Genomic DNA, 17,482 nt, shown 5'->3' with positions numbered 1-17,482 from the left:
CAGCGGCCCCATGGGACTCCTTGCCCCAGCATGGGACCCTGCTGTAACCTGTCTCTGTTATGTCAAAACAGGGAGAAGGCATCTGAGGTAAATACAAGATGGAAGGGCTGCCTGAGGAGAAACGGCAAAAAACGCACCAAAAATAGCTCCTCCAGGGCCTGTAGCGGCTGAGAAGACTGAACTGTCCCAGCCGCTAAAGCAGGCAAAGCCGGCAATAGCTGACAGGAAATCCCTCCGTGGGCGGCAGGAAAGACCAGGCTTCCCTGCAAAGCTAAGCCAGCTGCGAGGCACTAGCAGTTGGGAGTCTTGGACACCAGCAACCGATGCTGATAAGACTTCCACAACCACACTGGCCTGAACAGCTGTTTCAGGCCGGCCGCAAGTGCCTCGCATCTGAACCAAATTGTGCACCTCTCCTCCTGAGAAGTGCTCAATTGCTTCATACGCGACCTAGCTGAAAGAGAAGTGCCAGTTAGTTGAAAAATACAGTAATTTACAGCATATTTAAAGGGAAAGCAACCCTTTAGACCGGCACTGCCTCAGGATTTTTTTTTTTCCCATAGATCAGACTCCACTGGCTGTCTAAACAATATACCTTACCATCAGGGTGCAAGGCTTACTGTTAAGGCACCTCTACAAAAATGTGGGGAGGTGGAGGAAAGTGGGAGGAGGGACCCGTCGGGTTTGACACCCCCAAACAGGGTCCACCCAAGCTCAATCCAGCAACAAAAAAAGGGACAAAAATTCATCAAATTCCAACAGCCCTACCAAGGGAGACGAGTACAGCTCACCACACCTACTGGAGACTGAGAGAAGACCGAGGTAATTAGGGAGGAGGTCACATGATATGTATAGTTCCAAAGTTTTGTCTCAGCCTCTACCTGCTGGTCATGAGATATATACCCACTTGTAAGATTAACCCTATGCTGGTCTAGAGAGTTGCTAAAGAAGAAAGAACATTTTAAAATATTGGCTCCAGGAACAGCCACCTTCTTTTTGGTATTGGCACAACAAATTCCATGCCTTGATCCTGTGAGAACCATATGGGGTTCGTGGTCATTGCAAACCACAAAAAGCAATTATGCAGGTCTGGGATAAATACATACAGACTTTATCACCAAGAGCACAAAGTCATATACTGAATGGATTTACAAACCTACCTTGATCACGTTAATAGGGAGGGATAGGGGTTGTAGGGGGTGGGGGTGGGGGGAATTTAGATAGACTTTCAAAGGGAGAATGAGTTTCTACTGTTACTTATAAATGACTCTTTGTGCATCATGTATTTTTGGACTTGTCTTAGTTGGTGTGTTGTATAATTTTTGCATATTTGGTTCTTAATAAAAATAATTTTGATAATGAAACGGGAGGGGGGGTTAGGGAAGTGTTAAAGTTTGACGTCATTGTTTAGATAAACAAAACAAACTACTGTATTGAGTTCTTGTACAACTGATTGTTTATTGCAATTTTTCTTTAATAAAAAGATTTAACATAACATGGAGGGGAAGAGATACTGGGTGGTTTGGGATGTAATAGGGTAGGAGGCTATAAGAAGCCTTCTCCTTCAATTTTGCAAAAGCTGTGGTGTTTATTGGATTTCATGCTTTGGGATCCTATTTCTGTACAGCATATGACTTTAAAATTATTTCTTTTTGGAAAAATTGTATATATTGCTATACAACTTGTGTTATGTGAATTTTACCTCAGTAAAAAGATTTCAACTAAAACACATGCATGCATCACAAGTCTGCTCCTGCTCCACCTAAAACTACACCCAAGGAAATGCCTATGGACCATATAAAATTAAATGTACTCTCATCAGAATGAGTAATATACCTGTCCAATTTTATAGGGCCCATTTTCTGTGTGTATAAAAGGAGATTATGTACTTACCCTGTTAAGCTATTTTCCAGTAGATAGGCGAGAATTTCTAGACCAGGGGTGTCCAACCTTTTGGCTAACCTGGGCCACATTGGCCAAAAAAAATGTTTCTGCAAACGCTGCAGCAAGACAGAGGAGGGTGCTGGCAAGACGGTAAACACCCGGGGGCAGCAGAGGAAAATACTGCATCACCCTCGACCAGGGGCCGCACATAATACTTCACGGGGCCGCATGCGGCCCTCGGGCCACAGGTTTGACACCCCTATTCTAGACCATAGGGTTATTTCCTACTACTTGCATGAGCTGCAGAAGAAATCCATTCCAGGTTTTTCACTCTGCCTCCAGAGTACATCACAGGCTAGTTTAGCGCCTTCTAGTGATCAATACCTAAGCATAGAGAGACAAACCTAACTGTGAAGTAGAGGTACCTGTAACTACAGACAAAACTATTGTTCTGCTCAAACAACGAAACAATACTGTTAACCGCCAACAGAGGCATCAAAGGAGTTCAGAACTACTCCCCCAACAGGTCATACATATGTACAAATTCTTCTTAACCCCCAAAGGGTTGACCGGTCTCCAAGAAATAGATTAGATAAGCATAAGGAGACTAAAATCTGAAATGAGTAGCTGAAACAGGCACAGAAAGGACAGGGTTGGGGTGGGGGTCTAGAATGTCTCACCTATCTACTGGAAAAGAGCTTACCAGGGTAAATACATAATCTCCTTTTCCAGTGCAATAGGCGAGACATTCTAGACCAGTGTTTTTCAACTGCCGGTCCGTGGACCAATGCCAGTCCACAGAAATTTCCTGCCGGTCTGCAGGGTCGGCACGTGCATCGGGCCTGAGACAGTGTTCTTCAACTGCCAGTCTGTGGTGCAATCGATGCAATGTTATCTTCGGGCTGGCTCCCCTCTTCCTTATTGCCGCAGTGCACAAAGCCGCGGGCAACAGCTCCTACATGCATCCTGCACCTGAACCAGAAGCCTTCTCTGGCTCGCAATGTCAGAGGGAAGGCTTCCAGATGAGGCACGGGACGAACGAGGAGCCGCTGTCCGTGGCTTTGTGCATTGCGTAAGTAAGGAAGAAGGGAGCCGGCCCGAAGATAACACCAGGGACGGCATAAAACGGCCAGGCGGGAGCAGGCCAGAAGGTAAGGCACAGCATGTAGCATACACAGCATGTGTATAATGGGAAAAAAACAAAAAAAAAAACCCTGCTCTTTGAGGCCTCACTGCTTAAATAGTATCCCTAGGTTAGCTTTCCACTGCCCTATTTTCTAACCTGCTGATTTTTTACATGGTGGATAAATCATATATCACAATCATTAATTTAATTTTTAATCGCATTGTTACATAATGTTCATCCATAAAACAAAGCATTAACTGAGTTAGGCAAAATTGTCTGATTCAGTGTATCAGATAGAGCTTTTGTTAAAATTGTCTCCTTTTCCCTGTAAACAGTTATATAGTTGGTTTAATCTAATCTAATCTTCTATTTCTTTGTCGCACATATCTAAGCAGGCTCAAAGCGACTTACAAAGAGAACAGAGAGGAGTGAAGAGAGTAGGGAAGGAGAAAAGGGAAACCATGAGGCAAGGGAAGATCTGAGAAGCTTAAGTGTCAAAGAGGCTGGATTTCAGTTTTATTCCGGAATGTGGTGTAGTTGGGTTCTGTTCTGCTCGTTTCAGCGAGGTCATTCCAGGTTTTCACTCCAAGAAAGGTGAGCATGGAGTGAAAGATTCACTTGTATTGGAGATTCTTTGTTGAAGGGAGGTTCAGTAGTATCCTGTTAAAGTTTCTGTGGGAGGTAGACCATGCTTTTGAGAAGAGTTGGATGAGTGAAGCTGCTGAGTTTCCGTTAATTATTTGGTATTTGATGCATGAAGTTTTAAATTTTATTCGTGATGGGATGGATAGCCAGTGTAGCTGCCTGATGAAGGCTGATATCGAATCGTATTTTTTCAGGTTGAAAATTAGTCTTATAGCTGTGTTTTGTATGAGTTGCATTTTGTGGGTCAGTGCGCTGTTGATACCCATGTAGGCAGAGTTACAGTAGTCCAGCTTTGTTAGGATCATTGACTGTACAATCAGAGCAAAGTGATGTTGATGAAAGTACAGCCTGATGAGTCTTAGTTGCCTCATGGTAAAGAGGGACTTTTTCCAAATATTAGAGATTTGGGCTTCCATGGTTAGTATGCAGTCAAGAATGCAGCCTAGGATTTTGGAGGTTTTATCGACTGAGGGTGTGGCCCATTCGGACAGTGATGGTTGTCGGTGCTGTCTATTGGGCTGTGTGGAAGAATAAGATTTTGGTTTGGTTTAGTTTTAGCTTGTTGATTGTTGCCCAATTTTGGATTCTTTCAATATTGGTTGATACTTTGTTGGTGACATCTGACTGGTTGTGAATGTCATCTGCGTGGGACATTATGCGTTCATCATCAAATTTGATGTTTCCGAGGGAACTCATGAAAAGGTTAAACAGGATGGGAGAAAGTGGAGAACCTTGAAGCACCCCACAGAAGGCCTTTCAGGGTTTGGAAATCTCTTCATTGTTTTGTAGGAAGTCAGAGAACCATTTTAGCACTGTTCCAGTTATACCAATTTAATTAGAGAAAGAGAAATCTATTGTAAAATAAATAAATAAAACATGGAGGGAGACAACAAAGGTAGGGGGAATGATTTTATTTTCAATTTAATGATTGAATTGTGTCAATTTTGAGAATTTTCATCTGCTGTCTATATTTTGCACTGTTCAGGAAGAAATGCATTTGTTTCTTTTTCTCTGGGGAGGGTTTGTTTGTATATATTACTGTAGTACTTTTAGTTTTTGGTCCTGTATTTGCATAGGGGTTATCTGTGTTCTGGTAAGAATGAATGTTGAGAAGCATACAGTGTGCTTTGTGTAGTTTAATTTTGTGGTTAACCATTATGTGTTGTTAATATAAGATTATATTGTGTGTGTGTATATATATATATATATATGAAAAATGAATGGAAAAAATAGTGTTACAATTAGTACTATTATGGGGGGGATCTAGGGTGGAGATGGGCGGGGTGTGGCCCACGACTTAGCCCAGTGTTCTTAAACTGCCGGTCCAAAAAATAATTATTTTATTTCCACCGGTCCATTGGTATAAAAAGGTTGAAGAACACTGTTCTAGACCATAGGGACAAAAGAAAGCAGTCCCCCAAGAAACCTAGAGTGGGCTTGCTGCGCTGGCCCTTAAGACTGAGGACCCAAAAGCAGAGTCATGTCTGGCAGCAACATACACTCTGTAGAATTTGGCAAATGTGTGAAAAGACGACCATGCCGCCGCCCTGCAAATCTTCTCAGGAGAAACAGATCTAGCTTCCGTGCACAAAGAAACTACAGTACAATCCTGGCAGAAATAGGGGACAGTTGCCCCATAAGAATGTAAGTACAGTGTTCTCCCCAGCACTTTTTAGCTGGGCGCTCCGCCCAGCTAATTTAGATGCCCACCCGGCTGTCATCTGCCACGAATCCTGCTGCCGCCGCTGCTTAACACACACCCTGAAGGGCCGCCGCAAGACTCCCGCCTGACTTTAAACAAAACAAAATTCAGCAAGCGACTTGAACCCGGCTTCCCTTCTCTTTCCTCCGAAACCAGAAGTTACGTCCCGGGGGGGGGGGAGGGAAGAGAAGCCGTCACAGACAGTGGTACCATTAGAGCCCCTTGCTGGATTTGCCAGCAGCAACAGCAGCATCATCATCATCCTGGGCACCCCACCCCCAACCCGATCCAACCCTCCTATCTCTCCCTCCTTCCCATTGTGAGACTCTAAACTGCACCACCTCACTCTAAGCAGGCTACTTCACGGCTTTCTCCTGTCACTGATTCCCTCTGGCGCTTCACTGATGATGTCATCAGTGACGTGCCAGAGGGAATCATGGCAGGAGAAAGCCATGAAGCAGCCTGCTTAGAGTGAAGCAGTGCTGTTTAGAGTCTCGCGATGGGAGGGAGGGAGAGATAGGAGGGTCGGGGAGGGGAGAGTAGCAGTCTGCCCCTGGTGCTTGGCCTGGCGTCATGAACTTCTTCGGCTAGCAACAGCATTTACAATTCACTGCTGTTGCCAGCTTCAGCCCTTCCTCTCTGCCGGGTCCTGCCTACTTCCTGTTTCCATGAAGGCAGGACCCGAAAGAGAAGGCCCGAAGCTGGCAACAGCAGCGAATTGTGAATGCTGCTGCCCGAAGAAGTTCATGACGCCAGACCTTGGGTGACAGAAGGAGGAAAGGGAGCAAAGGGGGAGAGACTTGCTGCACCCAACTGCAGGGAGAAAGAAGATGAGGGAGGGAATGAAACGAGATACCAGGGAAGGGAGGGAGGAACAGATGCCAGGGCATGGAGGGAAGGAGGAAAGTATGCCAGACCAAGGGAAAAGGAAGGGGGAAAGGAAGGAGGAGATGTCAGAGCATGGAAGAGGAAGGAGAGAGATGCCAGAGAATCAGGGAAGGGAAGATACCAGACTGTGGGGTGCGAAGGAAGGAAAGGAGAAGAGAGATGCCAGAGCATAGGGGACAGGGTGGTGACAGAGAGAGAACAATGGAGAGGTGGCAGAGCTGAAATCAATCATGTACACAAAGGAAAAGAGAAGGGGCACAGGATAGACAGTTTATTAAAGGAGCATAAAAAGAAGGAAGATGCCATAAGGAACGGGGAAAGAGCGGACAGTGGATGGAAGGGGCTGATGCTGCATGGAAGACAGAGCGGACAGATGCTGGCTAGAAAGAAGAGTGAAGACAAGATGATTAAAACAGACACAACAAAAGGTAGAAAATCTTTTTTGTTGCTTTAGAATAAAATAGTATTGTAGTTGTATTGAAAAAACTTTTATAAGCACAAAATAAGGTAATCTTTTTATTGGACTCATTTTAATACATTTTTTTACTAACTTTTAGAGACCAAAACCCCGTTTCTCAGGTCAGGACAGTATAATGTAACAGCAGTAAACTAAATTGACTTGAAGGAGGCTAGGACCTCTGAAAGTTAATTGAAAAATGGATTAGTCCAATAAAATGGTATATTATTTTCAATTTTTGTTTTATTTCTATTTGTTAATTTGTAAAGTGGTGATTGTCAGTATTTTCAAATTTACATCTGCTATATTTATATTTTGCAGAATAGTAGGGGGCTATGTGTCATTGTTTCTGTGGTGTTTCACTGTAACACAGTAGATGACGGCAGATAAAGACCCGAATGGTCCATCCAGTCTGCCCAACCTGATTCAATTTAAATTTTTTTTTTTCCTTCTTAGCTATTTCTGGGCAAGAATCCAAATCTTTACCCGGTACTGTACTTGGGTTCCAACTGCCGAAATCTCTGTTAAGACTTACTCCAGCCCATCTACACCCTCCCAGCCATTGAAGCCCTCCCCTGCCCATCCTCCACCAAACGGCCAGTCTGCCCAGTAACTGGCCTAGTTCAATATTTAATATTATTTTCTGATTCTAAATCTTCTGTGTTCATCCCACGCTTCTTTGAACTCAGTCACAGTTTTACTCTCCACCACCTCTCTCGGGAGCGCATTCCAGGCATCCACTACCCTCTCCGTAAAGTAGAATTTCCTAACATTGCCCCTGAATCTACCACCCCTCAACCTCAAATTATGTCCTCTGGTTTTACCATTTTCCTTTCTCTGGAAAAGATTTTGTTCTACGTTAATACCCTTCAAGTATTTGAACGTCTGAATCATATCTCCCCTGTCTCTCCTTTCCTCTAGGGTATACATATTCAGGGCTTCCAGTCTCTCCTCATACGTCTTCTGGCGCAAGCCTCCTATCATTTTCGTCGCCCTCCTCTGGACCGCCTAAAGTCTTCTTACGTTTTTCGCCAGATACGGTCTCCAAAACTGAACACAATACTCCAAGTGGGGCCTCACCAATGACCTGTACAGGGGCATCAACACCTTCTTCCTTCTACTGACTACGCCTCTCTTTATACAGCCCAGCATCCTTCTGGCAGCAGCCACTGCCTTGTCACACTGTTTTTTCGCCTTTAGATCTTCGGACACTATAACCCCAAGGTCCCTCTCCCTGTCCGTGCATATCAGCTTCTCTCCTCCCAGCATATACGGTTCCTTCCTATTATTAATCCCCAAATGCATTACTTTGCATTTCTTTGCATTGAATTTTAGTTGCCAGGCATTAGACCATTCCTCTAATTTTTGCAGATCCTTTTTCATATTTTCCACTCCCTCTGCGGTGTCTACTCTGTTACAAATCTTGGTATCATCTGCAAAAAGGCACACTTTTCCTTCTAACCCTTCAGCAATGTCACTCACAAACATATTGAACAGGATTGGCCCCAGCACTGAACCCTGAGGGACTCCACTAGTCACCTTTCCTTCCTTCGAGCGACTTCCATTAACCACCACCCTCTGGCGTCTGTCCGACAGCCAGTTTCTGACCCAGTTCACCACTTTGGGTCCTAACTTCAGCCCTTCAAGTTTGTTCAACAGCCTCCTATGAGGAACTGTATCAAAGGCTTTGCTGAAATCCAAGTAAATTACATCTAGCATATGTCCTCGATCCAGCTCTCTGGTCACCCAATCAAAAAATTCAATCAGTTTGGTTGGCACGATTTACCTTTTGTAAAGCCATGTTGCCTCGGATCCTGTAACCCATTAGATTCAAGGAAGTACACTATCCTTTCTTTCAGCAACACTTCCATTATTTTTCCAACAACTGAAGTGAGGCTCACCGGCCTGTAGTTTCCTGCTTCATCCCTGTGACCACTTTTATGAATATGGACCACATCCGCTCTCCTCCAATCCCCAGGAATCACTCCCGTCTCCAGAGATTTGTTGAACAAGTCTTTAATAGGACTCGCCAGAACCTCTCTGTATGCAGTTTGGCTTCTCGGTGGTTCAGTTTAACCTTTATCAACATATTTCTATTTTTAGTATGTGATTACTTATTCTATACTGGGTGAGGGTGTATCTGTGTTCTGTGTGTATGAAATACATGGTTTTCTGTTAGTGTTGACAAGCCTTGTTTGGCGAAATGCATTTGGCATGGTTCTTGGGAGCACCTTTAATAAACCTGATTTGATTATTTATTTTCTGCTGATCTTCTTTTATTACATGTTGGATTCTCTTTGGTGTACTGCTTGCCTCGTTTCATTATAAGTTAACATATATGGAGTAGAACGTACTAGAGGAGTTACAGATTTGGTTGTTTATACATACATAGGGGTTACACTTGGATGACAGAGTGAGGCAGTTGAGAGGCGTTGTAAACTTGGTTATTAATATAGACTTATAATTCGGATAGCATTACTGTTTTAAAATATTTGAACATTTATATACATATGGAAAGAGTTCAGAGTTAAAGTCCTGGAAGGGAAGGAAGGGGGATTTGTTCACAGATGTTTGGGGGTTGCATAGAAGAAAAACTGTGCACTGGTATGCTAATCTTTGTTTGTTTTGAATTAAAAAAAAAAGAAATAGAAGTGAATAAGGAAACAGATAAATGGGGTGGGGTGGGCGGGGCAGGGGGGCCCAGTATACTTGTGTGCTTAAGGGTCTTCGAAGAATTAATCCTGCCTTGGGGGGAAGGAGACTGATGACAGACCAGGTGGAAGGAGGGAGCGAAAGGAAGGAGAAGAGATGCCAGATAATGGAGTGGGAGGGAGAGATGGAAGGAGAGGAGTGAGATGCCAGGGCATGGGGGAGGGGAGGGAAACTAAAGAGTCATAAAATGCCAGACCAGAGGGAAAGGAAGGAAAGGAGGTGCCAGAGCAAGGAAGGAGAAGGAGAGAGATGCCAGGGCATGCGGGAGGAAAGGGAAGGAAAGGAGAAGAGAGAGATGCCAGAGCATAGGGGATTAGGCAGAGACAAAAAATGGAGAGAGGGTGAAGCTGAAATGAATCATGTACAAAGGAGAGAAAGGGCACAGGATATACAATTTATTGAAGGGACATAGAAAGAGGGAAGATGCCATATATGGCAGAGAGAGAGAGAGAGAGGGCGGACACTGGATGGAAAGGGAAGAGGGTGGACAGTGGATGCAAGGAGCAGAGAGGGTGGACAGTAGATGGAAGGGATAGAGAGAGAGAGGGCAGAGTATGGGTGGAAGGGGCAGAGAGAGAGGACAAATGTTGCATGGAAGGGAGAGAGGACAAATGCTGAATAGAAAGAAGAGAGTGGAGGGGTTACGTGATGCCGCGTTACTGAGCGGACGTGCCTCTGCACAGCTCCGGGCCGGGCGGTGAAAATTCAGCTATAAAGCACACAGACATTGTCGGGCAAATTTAAACATCCTACCGCTGATCTCCCGAAGTTGCAAAGCGCAAACGGAGCTCCTTTTCCGAGGGTCCCACACGCGGTATGACGGCGAGACCGCAGCGGGACACACGAGGGAAGGTGAAGAACCCCGACTCCAAAATGGCGGAGGGCCACGAGGTGCCTGTATTTACTATTCAAGCAGCAGCGATTCAGGAGCTCACCAAGTCCCTAACCTTAGTCATGGAGGACAAGCTGGCAAAAATACAAGCCTTCATGGAAGACTTTAAGGAGACGCTTGAGACCCATGCAGGCAGGCTGCAAAGAGTGGAAGACTGAGTGGCACAGCAGGAAGACCACGCAGCGAACTTTGAAGAACGTCTCCGAGTCCTGGAGACAGCTAAAACTGCCTGCCTGCCTTGGATGACCATGAGAACAGAAACCGCAGAAATAACTTGCGATTTATTGGACTGCCAAGCACTATTCGGGACGTTGACCTGCGGGCATGCCTAGAAAAATGGTTACCTGATATCCTGGAACTGGGCGCCTCGGAGGAGAGAGTACTCATTGAACGCGCTCACCGTGTGGGAACTCGGAGAGAAGGTAAGCAGCGGCCCCGACAAGTACTTGCCCGATTTTTTAATTTTGCCATGAAGGAGCGGGTTCTCGCTCATTTTCGCCGGGGGACTGGTTTCCAATACGAGGGGCAAAAGATCTTAGTCTTCCAGGACTTCTCTCCCCAGGTCTCATCCAAGCGCAAGGCCATGGCGCCTCACTGTAACACCCTTTACCAACGAAACATCCGGGTGTCCCTGCTATATCCCGCCAGAGCTCGTGTGTCCTTTAACAACAAGGTCCACTATTTCGACACACCAGGCGAGCTTGAGCGCTTTATTCAAGATCTGCCGGCGCCTTCGAGAGCGGGACCTGGGAATGCCTGACTACCAACCCTCTGCTCTACTTTCAGAATCCTGGCTCTTACTGGGGGGAGCGTGTAATGTTCTATGCGACAGCGCTTTGAGGCGCCTACACGGTGTTTGTCTCTGGATTCACTCCACCACCTTCCATGAACACTGAGTGTCCCTCATTTTATTGAAACTCCTCCCGGATTTCCCCGTTTCGTTGTGAGGGACTCGGTGGGAACAGCGCTGGCCGTGGGGGCGCCTTGACCTTTCATCTACCTGACACCATGCTGCACGTTGGATTGTTGGAGTTCCACCCTTTGCGAACCCGGCGGAGGTGTGGCCGGGTGCTGGATGCTTGGGAAGCCTCCTTCACTCTTTCTCTCTCCTTGACCGTGGAGAGGATCCATCTGGAAATCGGGGTGTGGCGGGCGCCGGCGTGCCGGAGCCCAGTGGTGCCCCTTTGCCGCTATACTGCAGGTCTGCTGATCTGCTTTCGGAGCCAGCGCCCTTAGCCTCTTATGACTTCTTTTGACCCCTGGCATCTTGTGCCCTCAGGCTTGGTATCCCCCTCGGCCTGAGGACCAAGTGGCGCGGGGACCTGGCGGGGCTGGAGAGCTCACGGGGGGATGCTGCTTTCTTCCCCCATGTGGTATTTGCACCTCTACCACTGTAAGCCTTGATCAATGTGCATTATCTGCTGTTTTTTGTTATGTTTTGTGAGGGCTTGGCCCGGAGTTGTACTTTGTACTTTGTTTTTTGTACACTTGGGTTAGCATGGGTTTCTGTGCTGGGATGGTGAATGGGGAGGGAACTGGGAGGGGGGGTTGGCAAGGAATGAATGTATGTATGCTTGCTAGTATGACTGGGGTTTGTATGGGGTGTATGACTGGGGTAAGTATGACTGTATGTATGAATTTTCTCTTAAAGGGCTTGCATTTACTTCAGGGCAAGGTGTCTCTATACTTTCTGAATGGGTGGAGGCTTTGGCTGGGACGGCCTCCCCCATTCTTGTTCTGGTTCTATTCCTTGATTCTTCTTTATATTACTGCTATGTTAAATGGTACAATTGCATGTTAAATCTTTAAATGTTGATGGGATACATTCTCCCATCAAACGCACGAAAATTTTAGCATATCTTAAGCGTGAACACACAGATATAGCATTCCTGCAAGAAACCCATCTGAGCACTACGGAACACGGGAAACTGCGTAGGGGCTGGGTGGGACAGGTATATTCTGCATCATTCACAGCTCGGAAATGTGGGGTGGCTATCCTCATCCACAAAAACATACCCTTCCACCTGCATACTCAAATTGGTGACTCCAACGGGAGGTTTCTTATCTTGGTGGGTGAACTTTGGGGCAAACCACTAGTTTTGTGCAACATCTACGCCCCTAACACTTACTCGCATGCTTTCTTTACATCAGTGGTGGGTCACTTGGCGCCCCTCCTGCCTCAACCGGTTATACTGGGAGGCGACTTTAATTTTGTAGCACACCCTCAGTGGGATCGCAGACCAGCTAAACCGGTGCCAAAGGGCCATTTCAATAAGGGGGTACACTTTCTTATTAGAGAGTTGGGATTGCTAGACTCCTGGCGCACATTGCACCCTACCGAACTTGACTTCTCTTTTTACTCTCACCCTCATTCGTCTCACTCCCGCATTGATTACTTTCTCATCTCTGCTTCTCTCTTTCCGAACCTGTCGACTGCGAGCCTATCGCCACCAGTAGTATCGGACCATGCTCTTCTGGGCCTTGACTTACATTTCGGGCCCCAAGCCGTGGGACGGGTCTGGCGGATGTCCCCTTTCCTTTATAAGGATGCTGAGTTTCGAGAATTTTTTCAAAAGTGATGGGATGACTACCATAACACTAACTCAGTGACGGACGTGGACCCCGTTGTCTATTGGGAGGCGGCTAAAGCGGTTATGCGAGGACATGTTCTGGCTTACTCGGCATCCTTGAACAAAAAGAGAGACAGGGAGCTACTTGCTCTATCGCGAGATCTTGCTAGCTTCCGATCTCTTCACATCTCCCGACTCGACAACGAATCTAAACAGGCCATGTGCGCCGTCAAAGAGAAGATCAATCTCCTCTTGGAGCAAAGAGCCAGACGCAATATATACTGTTACAAATATAAACTTTATCGCTGGGGGGACAAAATGGGGAGGTTGTTGGCTAACCTGGTGCGCCCGCACAAGACTCGTCATACTATTACTTCCATTAAAGATAAAAGGGGCGTCACGCACGTCACTCATTCAGCTGTCACGGAGCAGTTCGTGCAATTCTACTCCGATCTGTACGCAGCACAACCCTATGACGCGGACGCTAGCGATAGATTCTTTCAGGGGCTTCGTCTCCCCTCCTTGACAGAGGATTAGAGTCTTGCCCTTAATGGACCTATCATGGGAGAGGAACTGCAGGTTGCTATTAAAAAGCTTAAGCTAGCTAAAACGCCGGGCCCCGATGGCTTTGGGCCAGAATTCTATAAGTTATTGAATCCGCCAGCCTTATCCTCCCTTCAACAATACTTTATGGGACTGCGTAATTTCACTCCACCTGGTGATTCTCATAATAGAGCACATGTTATTGTTCTCCCCAAGCCTGGGCGTCCGCTTGACATTCTAGGATCATACCGCTCAATTTCCCTTCTTAACCAAGATGTGAAACTTTTGACTAGTATTCTGGCGGCGCGTCTCAATAAATTCTTGCCCACACTCATTCACGAAGACCAGGTCGGTTTCGTACCCGGCAGACATGCGTCCATGAACCTATTGAGAGTGCTGGCGGTGTTACAGCACCCTTGAGCGGTTTCTGATAGGGCACTTATCACTAGCCTAGATGTAGAAAAGGCGTTCGACATGGTCTCATGGCCACATCTCTTTAGGACGCTTGGCCGCTTCGGGATCCAGGGGGATTTTCTCGCATGGTTGCTGGCTCTGTATCATCACCCCACATCGCAACTCTTGGTGAATGGCGGAGTCTCTGACCCCTTCCCTTTGGGTCGGGGCACGCGTCAGGGCTGCCCCCTTTCGCCCCTCCTTTTCCTTCTCTCGCTTGAACTTATGGCAGCTCGAATTCGACAGGACGAAGGGTTGGAGGGTCTTAGGGTGGGCAACAATGAATTTCGCATCAGTATGTTCGCTGACGACATGCTTTTATATGTTAATAATGCAGACAGGAATATGCCTGTTCTGATGTCCATAATTCGAGCCTATGGTGTCTTCTAAGGTTTGAAAATTAATTTCGATAAGACGGAGGCGCTTTTGCTAGGAGGTTCGCCAGCAGAGCCTTGGTGTAGAGACCTTGGCGTGGGTATCGCCCCGGGAAAGTTGAAATATCTCGGCATCATGCTTTACCGAGACCCGCGCAAGTTATACGAGGCTAACATTTCTGTCACCATCGGACGGATCAAAACTCTCTGTCATAAATGGCAATCGCTGCCTCTATCGCTTTTAGGGCGTGTGGCCTTGGTTAAAATGGTGATGTTCCCGAAACTACTCTACCCACTGCAAACTATACCTGTTTGGATTTCCCGCTCGGACGAACGAGCCTACCAATCCATCATTTGCGCCTTCGTGTGGAGGGGAAAGAAATCACGTATCAACTCAATTAAATTGTCCCAGAGCCGAGACCGAGGGGGCTTAGGTTTGCCCGCTCTGAGAATCTACAACGTTGCCGCGCTCCTCCGATGGATTCATGAGCAATTGGTATCTTCGCGCCGATATTCCCCAGAATCTTTAATCGAGGACTGCTGCTTGCCCTGGTCCTTCTCTTCCTTTCTTCATGGAATGAGGGGAGGTGGCGTGGGGCCTCGTTCTGCTATTCTGCCTTTCCTCCTCCCTTTCAAGCGGGCGTGGCGCTGGTGGCGTGCACTCCAGGACCGGCTGCCCCATGTATCCCCGTTTCTTTCTCTTCTACGTAACCCCGATTTTGCTTCTGGAGCAGGGGGCCTGGCGGGACTGGGGGACCGCACTGCACGCACCACGACTGTGGGTGATGTATTGGAAATGGGAGGGGGGAGTTCCTATCCTTTGCGCAAATGCGGGAGGCTTGGCGAATACCACCCGCGCACATGTACACTTTTTTGCAAATTCACCACTATTTTCATTCCTTAATGCGTGCTCATGGGGATCGGTGGAGATATGGCCCTTTGGACCGGGTTTTCTTATCCACACCCACTGCCTCTAACAAAATTTCTACATGGTACAAGGTGGGGAGAGATAGCTCTGGGGAGGGATGCCTCCATATACTGGGGGGGAATGGTCTAATGAGCTGGGGACGTCTGTTTCAATACACAATCTCAGGATCCTCTTTCAAACACTTTACTTGCATGTGAAGGCCGCAGGCCTGCAGGAAACACAATATAAAATATTGCATCGGTCTTATATCACTAGAGCCCGGGGCTGTCATATGGGACTGTGGCGTGATGATATATGTCCCAAATGTAACTCTCATAGGGGTGATTACGTCCACTCGTTCTTTGCTTGTACCAAACTGCATTTCTGGGACTCTGTGAAGCTCTGTTTAGCGAACATCCTACAGTGCACAGTGCCTTGGAACCCTATTGCACTGTTGATGGGAGATGTTACTGATCTCAAACAGCAAGGCATGGACTTCCCTGCCCATAAGTACCTGCTCCACGCAATCCTTGTGGGCAAACAACTCATCCTGAAATACTGGGCTGCTGAGGAGGTACCGACATATACTATGTGGATATCCCGGATGCATTTGCAAGCAAACTTTGAACTGGACACTTATGCCTCCCGACCCCAGGCTCACTGGAAACTTTATTGCTCACTCTGGAGGTCGACCTTAACCCAGGTTGCCTAAACATTTTGTAGGTTCAGTCCATGCACTGGATGTTCATATTTACGCTTACTTTTATATCTTTTCTATTTTCTATTTTGTATTTTGTTCCAATCGTCTGTTCTGTCACGGGGTCGAGTGGCAGAGCATTGGAACATTTGCATCTTTGCATTTTGAATATATGCCCTTGCCGTCTAAGTTCGATTAGTGTGTGTGAGTCTATGTGTGTGCTGAGTTGAATGTGGAATGTTTGGCGGTTCGCATGTTTTGAATGGGGTGTGAATGCTTAGAGGTTACACTGGATCGTTTGGGGATCCTAGTTGGTGAGGTTTCTCTTCATTGAAATATAGGCGAGAGGCGCTGGGAGGCGTACTGTTCTCTCTCACAGCTAGTTTTACGTTCTCAGCGAGAGTGCGTTACGTCCACCTCAACTGCAATCTCATGTTTCTGTAGGTTTCTACCTCTGCACACTGTTACGATGTTTAGCACTGCATGATATCTGCTCTGTTTTATTGTGTACCAACATTATCTTTGTATTGCTGACGGCAGTGGCTGTCCCATTGTTTCTTGTCTTAATAAACATGATATTTAAAAAAAAAAAGAAAGAAGAGAGTGAAAAGAAGATGATTAAAGCAGAAACCACAGAAGGTAGAAAAAAAATTTTGTTGCTTTACTTAGAATCAAGTAGTATTGTAACTGTATTGATTAAAGTTTATCAATAGGAAATGGAAATAAGGCAATTTTGGGGGGACTAAGCACCTTTCCTCAGGTAAGGCAGGATACCATAACAGCAGTATACTGTACTGTCTTGAAGAAAGCTTTAGCCTCTGAAAGCTAATTAATACTAATTGAAAAATGGATTAGTCCAATAAAATAGTATTTTCTTATTTCTCATTATTTGTTTTATTTCTGTTTGGTAATTTGTAAAGTGGTGATTGTTATGTAGCAATTTTTTCAAATTTACATCTACTGTCTTTATATTTTGCGCAGTATTAGGAGATGTGTCACTGTTTCTGTGGTGTTAACTTTTGTCTACATATTTCTATTTTTAGTTTGTGATTATTCCATATTGGGCAAGAGTGTATCTGTGTTCTGTGTGTATGAAAAGGACATGGTTTTCTGTTAGCATCGACTGCGCAGGATCTGGCTTGTTTAGTTTTACAATGCATGTGTTGGTGTTCTAGTGCTCACTGCAGTGTTTAAGATACTGCCTTTTCCTAGGTGCATCCTTGTTGTGTGACTCATGGATTATTATTAAAAATAACTTTTTTATATAGAGGAGGGAGTTGTTAAAAAATGATCAGCACTGGCTGTCATATATACCAGGTACACCGCTGGATTTAATGGCCTTATTCTAACTTTACTGTTTACGTAAGTGGTGTTGTCCCGTTCCCCCCCCCCCCCACGGCAGTATAAAGAATTAAAGTTGTATTAACATCAAGCAGCTTTCAAATGACATTATAAGCAAATATAAATATAATATTTTTAATACATTGCTAATTATTACCTGCATCTTTACCTAAACTGTTTGCCCTACATCTCACTTTGATCTTTATCTGCTACAGGTCTCCTTCAAAGCTCAGTAACACCTCTCCATAAATTATGTGGAAGAGGTCTGGAAGTGGGGATCGCATCTATTTC

At 45.9% G+C, this 17,482-nt stretch overlaps 1 protein-coding gene across 9 annotated transcripts in view; it reads right to left on the bottom strand.

The window, feature by feature from the left end:
• The window catches only part of MYCBP2 (MYC binding protein 2), a 977,923-nt gene that overhangs the window by 820,139 nt on the left and 140,302 nt on the right, over window positions 1–17,482 (bottom strand). The gene's annotated exons all lie outside the window — the stretch shown is intronic.

This window comes from Geotrypetes seraphini, chromosome 6 (genome assembly GCF_902459505.1).
Source record: "Geotrypetes seraphini chromosome 6, aGeoSer1.1, whole genome shotgun sequence".
NCBI lineage: Eukaryota > Metazoa > Chordata > Amphibia > Gymnophiona > Dermophiidae > Geotrypetes > Geotrypetes seraphini.
Note: the sequence above shows the minus strand (reverse complement) of the source record. Positions and strands in the feature narration are given on the sequence as shown.